At 40.9% G+C, this 12,958-nt stretch overlaps 1 protein-coding gene across 2 annotated transcripts in view; it reads left to right on the top strand.

Moving 5' to 3' along the window:
- Positions 1 to 12,958, top strand: part of DLGAP1 (DLG associated protein 1) — a 1,292,753-nt gene that overhangs the window by 200,693 nt on the left and 1,079,102 nt on the right. The window lies entirely within an intron of this gene.

Here is a 12,958-nt window from a genome sequence, read left to right as displayed (position 1 = left end):
CAGGCAGGAGTAGGTGAGACAGCAACAGGCTGGCCTGCATTTGGTGTGGTGGGAGGAGTAGCCCCTTTGATGCAAAGAGGGCTGTGCTGCTGCAACAAAAGAATGGTTCCACCTCCTGAGGAGTGTCTGAGGCCCAGACCCTCACTATCAAAGAAAGAAGGTGTGCACTGGCAGGAAGACACACAGAACTGGTTTGGACCGGGCTCAGAGCCCCTGAACACAAAGACTTCAAAGGCATTTAAGGATATAAATGTGAGAGCTGAATTCCCTGAACTCAAGACTGAACTCAAGCCTGAAAAGGGATTGAAACTACTTCGTGATCAAGAGGAACCTCTGCCAAAGAAGAACAGCTGAAGAGACTGGAGAGAAGGACTGTCCTTGCTGTGTGTTCTGGGGCTGGCCTGCAGTTTACTGATTTGACTAAGGAGAGGGCAAGGGACTTTGCTGTGTGCTGTGTCCCCCTGCTTGAAAGGACTTTGCTGTGTCCTGAAGTAACTTGTCTCCAAGGGCCTGAGAGGAGATGGCTCCCTGTAGTGGAAACTCAGGAACATCAAAGTTTCCAAGTGTGTCTCAGCGACGCTGTGTGCATGTGCTTTTGCAACCTGAGACCTTAGTGAGAATTGCCCCGTGACCTTGCGCCCCGGAGCAGTCTTGCGCTCTGCTTCGATCGACAGTGTGACCAGAAATGCTCTGATCGTTATCGCCATCAGCCCGGACCGTCGTCCCAAGGGGGAGCCGTGAGAAATCACCGCCGCTGGCCCGAGCCTGTCTTTGCCACGGAGAGACCTGTGGGTCAGAGGTCCTTTGCCCAAGATCAACAGAGTCGCACAGGGAGCCGATCAGCTGCGAGGCTGTCGCCTGGTAGCCCGACTCTCACTGAGAGGAGCAGCCACCGCCAACTCGAAGCCGCACAGCGTGATGCTCAAGCCGCGAAGAGAGAAGAGAGAGACTGCACCCCCCCGGTAACGCTCAGCAAGCGTGCGTGTGTCGCCGCCTGGGGCGGAGTGCGTGCTACAAGAGACCCCTCTCGGCCTTTGCCATCTTTGCAGCACGAGCCTCAGTATCGCAGCCTGTACTAGCCGAGGAGTGGTAGTACTGGGGTTGGATTGTGGAGCTGCACTTTGTTTCCTTCATAACCATATTGGGGGCATATTTTGGCAGTCGCTGACCGTGAGTCAGCCAAGAGTGACACAGAGACCTTCACTAGCACCGCGATCGGTGCCAAAATGCTTTTATGATCCGCATTAGTACTTGCATTACGAACTGCATTGTTACTTGCTTTTACGATCCGCATTAGTACTTGCATTACAAGCTGCATTATTACTTGCATTTACGATCCGCATTAGTACTTGCATTATTACTTGCTTTACGAACCGCATTAGTACTTGCATTAAGGACTGTGTTATTTCTACATTACGAACTGCATTACGAACTGCAATGCATTGCATTAGGACTGCATTAGATCATCGTGAACTGCTCATTAATACCACCAGAACCTACAAGTGATTGTTTCCCTAATAACCGTCCCAGTGAAATATTATGAATACGCATATGCTGGATATTTTTATCGTTTGGTCTCATCGTATTTCTTCTTGATAAAAATCCGACTATTTTCCTAAATCAGTGTGGTGTACATTTGTGGTGTTATCACTGTGTTAGTGGGAGTGTGGTTGCAAATACTTTAATAACAAATAAATGGTGGTGAGATGCACTCCTTTGTACTCCTTTTATTTTATTTGTATTCCTTGTTTTATGTACCCTCCAATTTCTACTTTGTCAGCGTGCTCGCTCACTCCGCGCTCCGCCCACTTGCGCTGCAATCTAGTAAGAATACGAGGACACCACATTCCGATCCCCATCAAGCTGCACAGCTTATTTAAATGAGTCCAATGAATTAAATTCATGATCGACTCTTCATTTATTCCACAGTTTTATTCAATAATATTCATCCTTTTGTTTCTCTAATTTTCTTCAATCCATTATACTCATTTTCGTTTCCTTGTTGTTCATAAAAACACAGGAGAATGACTGTTTCCACATGTGACACTTTTATTAAAATCACCCAATGCATTTCGGGAAAATCCCTTCTTCATGGGTTTCTAAGATACAAAAAAATTAATCATGATCAGTTCCATAATAATACTTGTAATACAATAAACAAACTAACCACAACCATATTTCACAATTATTCAAACTTTGCAAAAATATTATTTTCAATGTCTGTGGCTCATTTATTTCTTAAAGCACTACTAATGCTGAATGTCTCAACTAGCCGATCACCTCGCACGTCTAAAATCCAGGTATCCATTAATGCTAACTGGTTCCTGACTTTCTATTCACCCCTACTTAGCATTAAGCATTAGACCAAATACAAGGTATACGTGAAATTTTTGTTGGATGATTTAAACTTTGCCATTTGTATTTAACATCTTCAGGGCTTGCATATTCCCTTGTTTAGAGTACTAGCATCAGGTAGCTACTTGGGCGGGGAGCGCTGATCTCAGTTTTTTCCCTGACTAGAAGCAAGGGTCCCTATTTGGACTAAGGTACCTAACGCAGCCAACTAGAGACCCCTAGTTCTAACATTAGTGGTCAGAGGTTGGGATTTGAACTTGTATTTGCAATTGACTCACAGTGATTGGTGTACATCACTAGTTTTAGCGCAGACCACAACGCAACCACATATTGTGTTTTTGATTTTTGGTTCTATGTTTTGAGTGACCTTTAAGCCACACATCATGTCTCAATGGAGTCAAGTAGCCAGTGAGGCTGCAGAATTGGAATTTGACATTGAGGCATTGCTTACCTACAAAGTTGATCAATTGAGGCAATTCTTCAGAGCTTTGGGATGTCCCATGAAAAGTAGTGCCAAGAAGGAGGAGCTGCAAATGTCCTTCAGGGCCTGGTGGGAAGCCAAAGAGGCTCAGGAGACAGGTGATGCTGAGGTGGATGTGGATGACCCAGGGAATGGATTTGGTCCACAGGATTTGCCGGTGGAAGGCCAGCCCCCAGGGCTGGTAGTAGCCATTCCGGGAGGAGCTTTTTCCCAGAGGAATTGGAGGAAAACCAAAGGGTCAAAGATCATGAGTTGGAGGTTTTGAAACTAAAGGCTCAGGCGGATGAGAAGAAGTTGCTCATTGAGAGCAAAAGGTGGGCCGAGGAGAGCAAGAACGCTCTCGCTTTGGAGGAAAAGAGAATGCTTTTGGCACATAAGTTAAGAATGAGGGAGCTTGATTTGGAGCTCGAAAGGCTCGAGGCCATGAGTGTCTCAGCCAAGCCAAAAGAGATGTGTGTAGCTCAGAAAGTGAGCTCTGCTGGTTTAGAGGTGGAGTCCAGCTCAGATGGTGGCAGCAAAAATGTACTGTCTAGTGCTGAGAGAAAAATAAAACGAATTACATTGCGCACCTTGCAACGCCAAATGGCGATGCAGCGTGCGCAATGTAATTCATTGTATTTATTTATTAAATTTATTTATTTATGTACTTACCACCATATGCTGGAGTTTACTACACCCCTCCGCTGCCTCGCCTCACTGCCCCACAGCACTCCCTCCAGGAGCCGCTACTGGCCATAAGATTCATTAGGTTGGACTCGAGAATTTCATCTTTACCGAAAAAATTTTCAAGAAATTTTCTGACACTCATATTAAGGAATTCTGCTCCTGTTTTGAGAATATGTGCTACAATATAGCGCACAACAGCCAGTTCACTTTCAACTAGCAGATGAAAAAGATATTCAACATTGTGTCTAAATGGTGGATCTTCATATCATAGTGTAGTTGACCTACAAAAGGAAGCAGGGATCTGTACTTGATCATCATAACAGCCTCCTTCTCCTGTAGGAAAGAGAAGTAGTAAACAACAGGTTCTAAACTCTTTCCCCACACACTAATTATCTCCTATTCTGTCTACTCCATTTGAAGAAATTCTGAAGCATCATCCGTGACATCTTTAGAGTGTAGTGGGTGAATATTTTAGTGCCCATATATGTCTTCTGCTTTAGCAGAATCTACTCTCTCAAACTGATCACTCTCTCTAGACTTTGAAGGCTGTGTACCAAGTGAAGGCAAATGTTGATTAATGTTTGCATCTTTGTGATACTTTTTTTGTCCTTTCAAGTATAGTAGAGCCTTCTTCACCTTATTTAAGCTAAAACGTTCTTGCCATTTTTATGTTTATGTTTAGGGAATTTGTAAAGCGCATGTATACCAACGGTCTCTTGGCGCTGTGGGGAGAGGGAAGCTGTCCTCCAGGGCTCTAGCAGTAGGCTTGAGTAAATAGCCATGTTACTCATTTTTTCTATCTTTTGTTGGCACTAAACCCACTAAAGGTTCTTCAAGTTCTCTGTCTACATCAAGAGTTTCAATGTTCTCCTTCGTGTCTAGTGGAAGATACTCTATGTTCAAGCCTTTCAATAATACAGTTGGAGGTAATTTTGCAGATATTGGCTGCAGACAAACTATAGCTTGAAAAGGGTGCACAGTTTGGATGACAATACACATAAACATTCAGCTGCTGAAGCTCAGCAGGAATAGGAGACATTTCTAAGTTATTATGAATGCCTCTTGAGGGCATTTTATTATTACCCAGTTTACTAAAGCAGTACTCGCAGACAACTTGGTTGAGACGTTGCTCAAACCACTCCTCAGCTATTACATTTAGAGGAAGTTTAAGCCACTGTAGCAGATCTTTGTCTTCAGTTTTTCTATTACTGTCTACCATTTTTGTCTTTGTCGTGTAGTTTGTATCATGGCCACAATACATACTTTATTTTAAGTTTCTGCTGATGTTGCTGTATATTCACAATTTCATTTCTAAGACTGACTAATATGTTCTCTCCAGTTATTCTCTGATTAGAAACCTCACTAATTCATTTTCCTCACTTTGTCTTTTTGGCCCAAGCTATGTCATTTGAATTTCCATTGTAGGTCTTATTACATCAGAGAGAGTCCCTTCTAAAAGTGCACTCTTCATTGCTTCAAGATGAAGAGCTAGACTTAAACGAAGTGCAATTTTTCAACTAGGTTGCATATCTTATTCTGGTGAACTGACAGCATCAGAATATGATGAAAAGTACTGCCACAATATGAAGGAAAGTACTGCCACACACCTGTTTAGATAAGCAAGCCAAAGATTGTCCTTGTAAATTTGAAAATTTCCTAACTCTGCATGGATCAAGGCTTCATAGAAGTCTAAGTTTATGCTTTACAATTCCTCTGCTAAAACTGTTTAAGAAAAATCTGAGTTTCCCGATTGACACTTGTCTTATGTGTCTAATCATTGCATTGCTACTAGTACATTTGCTGGAAGACATCTTTGTAACACTTGATCCCTAACTATTTCTTCTTTGCTTTTTGGCACTAGTGTCTCCTTTGGTACTGACATACCTTCATTTACTTCATATGCACATGTAGCTCTGTCAACATCAAAAACTAAAGTATGCTGCTTAAAATAGCTCTCTTCATCAGAAGAAGCTTCTGTACTGAAATTATGTTTTCAGTTTACCTCAAACATGGCACCAAAATTTGAGTTGTTTATTTTCTGCTTGTGGTGGCATGTCTCTTTTTAATGAACCCATTAACCTATCTAAACTTTCCGTTTTATTAAGAATGAGAATGAACAACTTACTCTTAAGAGCTAATGGCTTATCTGCAATAGTTTCTACAGACCATTTCTGCCTGTGTCTTGCAAGTCTCCTCTTTCCTTGCTTCATAGACTTCATAATGTTGTTTACTACCCTACAGCAGAAGAACTTCTCACATAGCTCTTTAGATGTCTTGCTTCTTGCAGGCATACCTTCATTCATACATTAGGACATCTTTACATTTTCCTAAGCTACATGGAACCAATCTTGATATTGGTGGTACCTTTGTCTAACACTTTCATTCCTAACTTGTATTTTTTTTAATAATTGTTTTAATAAATGTGTTCTATTTCTTTTGCCCACATTCCAATGTATTTGCATACTTCTATCCAAGTATGTATCTGCTCTAGATTGAATGCTTCCTCCATAAGGTTTGTGACTTGTCATTTGTCTTCTGCCTTTTTGCTTGCATATTCTTTGCAAAATGTGTAAACCTACAGCAAGAAGGATGAGGTATCGTGAGGGTGGGGGTGGGGGAGGTGGTTGATTATCGTTTTGGTTATGATTTTGGAAGTTATTTCAGATTGCCCTGATAACACGCCAGAACTGTATCTTCTACAAGAAGAGTATGTAATAGCTGTTCTAATGGAACTGACAAAACTGTTATTACACTGCTGATGAAACTCAATAAAATCTGTTTTTAAAAAAGGATGAGGTATTAGAAATAAATATTGTTTAGATTTATACATAATATGTAGTAATTATTACATTTTATAAAAAGATGCATAAGAGGGACACCTACGGGAGGACCGCAAATTAAATCAAGCAGTAGGCGAGGAAGATGGGCACAACCAGGAACAAAGGAGGTGACTGGAAAAGCGGCAAAGTAATAATAAAAAGAACAGTGAAAGGCAAATATAATAACTTACCCGGATTTGAAAAATGCAAGAAAATGAACATTTGAAATGCATTATGGGATATTGATGCCTTCACGTTCCTTAAATATTTCCCTGACGTTAGAGTTGTCGTTCAGTGATTGGTTCACAGTCCCACCAATAAAAAACACATTGGAGAATTTAAATATTGCAAAGCTGTGCTCATTTATCTAGATTTTATGCACTGATGAAGGCCGATGCCAAAATGCATTTGCAGGAACAAAATCCATTTATTACCCCGTGAGTGCTCTGCATTTGTGAGTTGTTGTGGAACAAAGGCGGAAGCACCCCCCGCCATTAAAGCACCCGCCGAGTTTTCGACTGCCAGGGTGGATCGTGTTTAGCAGTTTATGTTGACGAGTCTGAACCACTGCTTTCAGGAGCCCGGCAAACAGAAGGGTGTGGACTATACAAGTCCAAGGTGCCCTGCCATAAGAGGGACACCTACGGGAGGACCGCGAATGAAATCAAGCAGTAGGCCAGGGAGATGGGCACAACCAGGAACAAAGGAGGTGACTGGAAAAGCGGCAAAGTAATAATAAAAAGAACAGTGAAAGGCAAATATAATAACTTACCCTGATTTGGAGAGCGCAAGAAAATGAACATTTGAAATACATTATGGAATATTGATGCCTTCACGTTCCTTACATATTTCCCTGACGTTGGAGTTGCCGTTCAGTGATTGGTTCACAGTCCCACCAATAAAAAACACATTGGAGAATTTAAATATTGCAAAGCTGTGCTCATTTATGTAGATTTTATGCACTGATGAAGGCCGATGCTGAAATGCATTTGCAGGAACAAAATCTATTTACTACCCCGTGAGTAGTCTGCGTTTGTGAGTTGTTGTGGAACAAAGGCGGAAGCACCCCCCGCCATTAAAGCACCCGCCGAGTGTTCTACTGCCAGGGTGGATCGTATTTAGCAATAAGTAAAACAATAAGAAGTTTTTATAACAAAATTAACAAAATAATCAAAGAAAATTCATGCCAAACGGTAAGTGGAGATAAGCTTATGGATTGTGTTGGACTTGGCCCTCTCTGCAGGGCCATCCCCAAACTTCTTGCCTTAACCCTCCGGTTTTCTGAGCCCGTTTTTATTGACCTTTAAGATACTGCACACTTTACCACGCTAACCAGTGCTAAAGTGGAGTCTCTCCTTTAAACATGGTGAAATTGGCTTACACATAATTGGTACATATAATTTATTTGTAAGTCCCTAGTAAAGTGATACTACACGTACCGTGGGCTGGTAAATAAAATGCTACTAGTGGGCCCGCAACACTGATGATATCTCCCACTTAAGTAGCCGTTTTAAACATGTCTCAGGCCTGCCATTGCAGCCTGTGTGTACTGTTTTAAACTGCCATTTTGACTTGGCAAAATAAACCTTTTGCCCAGCCCTAAACTCCCTTTTTAATACATAAACGTCACCCTTAGGCTAGGCCCTAAACAGCCAAAGACAGGAATGAAGGGAAAGTGAAAGGATAGACAAAAGGAAGAAAGGATGAAAGGGTACTAAGAACTAAGGAAGAGAGGGGATAAGGATGGATGAACGATAGTTGGATGGATTGATAGATGGAAGGGAATTGAATCGAATGGTGGATGGAAAGATAAGTGAAAGGATGGATGGATATGTGAACATAGTATAGAATGGTGAAAGAATGGATGGAAGCGTGAAATGATAGAAGGATGGAAAGGTAAAAGGATGCATGAATGGAGGGTGGATGGAAGGGTGTGAAGATGAATGAATAAATGGATGAATGGAGGGTGAATGGAACTATTCTAGGAAGGGACGCATTGCTCACTCTGTGTCATTATAGGTTCAGTTCTAAGTGGGGGGGTGGTAATTAAATTTGCTGGCTACTCCCTTGATTCCTTTAATATATGTTTGTATAGCACCTAGTGTCTTGGCTCTTTAGAATATTTTGCATTGTTCATGTAAGACCAGATATAATGCAAGGATCTACTTTCAAATAACCAAACCACTTTTTTCCTTACGCCCTCTGGCACCACTACTGGGCACGCTATTACTAATGCTTGCTTTCTTAACTCATAAGACAACACTAACAAACCTCTATAACTTTCAACTCTCCAACTTCACTATGGTACATTAAATAATATTATTGCACTTAAAGCTGGAGTAACGTCTACACTCCAACACCAACCATAATGAGTACCACTCTACTATAAGGAGAATGTAATATTTCTACACGTCTACCACATATGTGAGAATGTAAAGTGCATGCAATTGTTTTACCTAGACAAACACTCAAAAAAGAAATTCTACAATATATGAGTTCCTCTTCACAGCATATACCAACCATCACTGTTATTATACCTTCCTTTACCACTAAAAGAAGCTGTATGTACAATTAATGTTGGTAAAGCACTTTGTAGCTGACCCAAATATATTGTCAGCTCTGAGGATCAGAACTAGGAAGAGAATTCAGTTTATACCGCTGTATGCCAGCCAGAGAAGAACTCAGCTTTCAGGCGCTATGAAAGGCATATTTCTGTCTTAAGGCTTAGAGCTCTGTACCCATTCAGAGTAAAGTTTTTATTAAAAACATAAAAAATATAGTGGGTACATCAACAATTGGTTGAACGTACTATAACCTCTGTTCAGTACTCCAGGAATACCAAAGCTCTATCTAATGCAGCATAGTTTCTATGGATACCACAGCACAATCTATTCCCAGAATGCTGCAACTGATAATGACTAGCATTTTAAATATATTCCAAATAAAATTATAATTATATATTTCAAAAGAATCTTGTATAAAATATTTTTAAATCAGGAATTGAAACTTAAAAAGGAATTTTGTTTTTCATATAAATGAAGTAATATATTACAATGCTGCACTTCACTTTTCAAAATAGAAACACATATTATTTCTTCGTTGTGATATTGCTTTGTAAAACTATCATATTCAAAAGTCATTATTTACTCAAAAACAACCCACCTTAATATTTTTATTTTTATGTGTGTGAACTTTGCCAGTACTGCAGTGCCCAAGATCCTGAGCATGACTAACCCCTCCAGTTAGCCAACTCCACATAGGCATGGTCTTCAGTCATGCGCACCAGTAGTTTGTGTGCACAAGCTCACGCAAGCAACCATTCCACCACTTTGCACAAATTTCAACCATGCACATGGAGAGTTGGCCCGCAGATCTGTCATGCACCCTAGCCCCCGTGAGTATACAGTCCTCTGTCCATGCCAAACCCCCCCACGGGGAGCCATTCCCCTACTACACATCACCTTTGATCATATGCATCAGGAAGATGGTTGCATTTGGTTGCTTCCAGACAGCCACTACGACAAACTCCAAATCATGCTGATTTTGTAGAATGTCAATTTTCTGACATTAAACATTGTAGTGGTCTGCTCTTTTTGATTATTTGTTTTCAGACCAAATTTTGCTTGTTCCTATATGTTACTAACAGAGAGTTTCACATACTTTTCCCAGTGATAAACTTCTGCTTCTACTTTTTGAGATGTAGTATGACGAGTAAGATGTAAAGTAAGTGTGCACTGCAAATCTCACCACTTCAGTAGGCCATCACCACCCCACTTTTCGCTCTCTTTGTGTAGGATGTTTCAAAGGGGTTCCAAGTAACTTCAGCTCCAATATCTTTCCCAGGACGTAAGAGAGTAAAGTAAAGATGTCTGTAGATGGAATAATTTAGAAGTGCATGACACCCAACTTCAAACCCTAGCAACTTTCTAGAACGTGCACTTTCCCACCTTCAACCCCGTGCTAATCCACTCTGTTTGAAGATACATTTTCACGCGCCTATGTTTGGAAGCTGTGACGAACAACTTCAGTTTCTGTTGCCATTCTCCTTTCTCACATTTTGCAGTCATCACATAGACCACAACAAGTTAAAGCTCTAAAATTAAAACACTGTATAACTTTCAGTAGTTTTCAGACTTCATTTTGCATGATTTTACAGATTATAGAATGGTCTACTACACATACTTTTCTCTGACGCGAACTGCTATTTCTACTTCTTCATATTGTTTTACCTGTGTATCTTACTCACACTGAGTGGAGGAGTAAGGTGGAAAGTAAATGTTCACCCCCACTTTGTAAATGTAAATCTCACCACTCCATTAGCCATAGCAACAGCTCACTTTCCGCACCCCTTGTGAGGGGTGTTTCAATAGGGTTTTATGTGGATTCAGCTCTGCTTCCTGTCTCAGGATGTAAAATAGGAAAGTGAAGTTGTTTCTAGATGCAACATTTTGCAGCTGCCTAACATCTAACTCCAAACAATGCTAACGTTGTACAACAAGAACCTTCACACTTAAACCCTGTGCTGAACTGCTCTACTTGAGTTTGATCTTTCAGACACTTCTGTTTGGAAGCAGTAAGGAGTGACTCTAAATTTAGTCTGGACTGTCCTTTCCCACCTACTGCAGTCAGAAAACCAGAGGACGTCAAAGCTCTACAGCTCTTTTCACATGAAATGATTTTCAGTAGTTTTCGTACTTACTTGCAGTTACTATTAGAGCATTTCACAAACCTTTTCCGTGGTATAGGTACAGTTTCAACTTTTTAAGATGTAGTACATGTATTCCACCCTCCTGTTGAGTGGTTGACTAAAGTGAAAAACTAACCTTGTACTTCACTTTCAAAAGCCAAATCTCAGTTGCCCTTGTTCCAGCCCACTCTTAGGTCCCTTTGTGAAGTGTGTTTTCAAGAGGTTCCATGTAGGTTGAGCTCCAATTTTGTACTCCAGATGTAAGACAGAAAACTAAATATAACTTTTGATGCTACATTTTAAAGCTGCCTTACACACAAAACCAAACCATGCTGACTTTCTAGAATTCACCATTTCCCACCTGCAAGCCTGTGCTAGAGTGCTCTGTTTGATTATAGGTTTTCAGACAGATGTGGTGGGAAGCAGTTTCGTTTTGGATTCTCCTTTTTCACTTACTGCACTCATGCAAACCACAAGTTAAACCTCTATAGCTGTCTACACATTAAATTATTTTCAATAGTTTTGGGCCTAATTGCAGACTATTTTGCATGTTCTTACATGTTACTAACAGAGTATTCCACATACTTTACCCTAAGTTAAACTGCTATTTTTAGTTCTTCTGATGTATTATTTGTACACCTTAGATTACTACTGTTCAGTAGACAACTAGGGTGCAAAGTGAGTTTTCACTCCACTTTGTAAAGCCGAATCTCACCCCTTCAGTAGGCCTGGCAGCAACCCACTTTTTGCACACTTTGTGAAGTGTGTTTTTAAGAGCGTTCCACATGCGTTCAGCTCCATTAGCTTTCTCAGGATGTATGAAAGGAAAGTAAAGATGTGTCTAGATGGAATATTTTGGAGCTGCCTGACACCCACAATCGATGCTAGCTGTGTTGACTGCACACTTTCGCACTTTAAACACTGTGCTTATCTGCTCTGTTTGATTATGAGTTTTTAGAAGCTATGTTTGAAAGCAGGGTCAAGCAACTTCAATTTCAGTTTCAGTTCTCATCTGCTCAAGTCATCACACAGACTATAAGAAGTTCAGTCTGTAGAGATCTTTATGCATTATATAATTGTTGGTTTTCATGTCTAATCTTAAGCATCATTTTGCTTGTCTTCAATAGTTACTAACACACGATTCCACATATGTTTCTCAGGGTTCAAGTGTGCTTTCTCCATCTTTAGATGTCCAATTTCTATACCAAAGTCATATTCAGTGGACGAGTAGGGGTGGGCGATAAATTCCGCTCAGCTAGTTGAGTTTGCAGACTTTTGGCTTGTAATGCGGAGTTCCAGACAGATTGTTCTCGCACCCGGCTCGCCAACAGTAAGTTGGTGATACAAGTGAAAATTGGCGTTCCCTAGCGCCATTTTTGGTTGCTAGGAGGGCACCCGGCGAGATTTTATCAACACAGGGGGTCGCAAACCATTAGCAGTGAGAAAGCTGCTGCTCGATTAGAAAATCTAGTTGAGCGGCAGAAAAGAAGCAAAGCCCTCTGGCGCACCTCGTGGTGCAGTTCACGCTGATTTGGCAGTGCTAAACAGGCTCCCGCACTTAAAATCAGCACAAGACGCGCAACGTGCCGAATTTCACCCGCTCACAGAATTTCATGGAGTGAAAAACCGCGAGTTCCATCCGACCGTAGTGTGAAGTGAGTTTACTGTGCAGTTTCTAAAGGCAAATCTCACCATTTTGATAGGCCCATATTTAGCCTACTTTTTTAGCACTATCTGAACTGTGTTTTCAAGGGGTTCCAGGTGTGTTCACCTCAAATTATTTTTTAATTGCAATTAAACTCTTAATTACTTAAAGTGTAAGAGAGGAAAGAAGATATGTCTCCGGATGGAATATTTTGCAGCTGCCTGACACTCAAATTCAAAGCATACTAACTTTGTAAAATGCACACTCTTCCAATTTAAACTCTATAATATAGTGCTACATTTCAT

The sequence above is a fragment of the Triturus cristatus genome, chromosome 5_1 (assembly GCF_964204655.1).
Source record: "Triturus cristatus chromosome 5_1, aTriCri1.1, whole genome shotgun sequence".
In the NCBI taxonomy this organism is placed as follows: Eukaryota; Metazoa; Chordata; class Amphibia; order Caudata; family Salamandridae; genus Triturus; species Triturus cristatus.
Note: the sequence above shows the minus strand (reverse complement) of the source record. Positions and strands in the feature narration are given on the sequence as shown.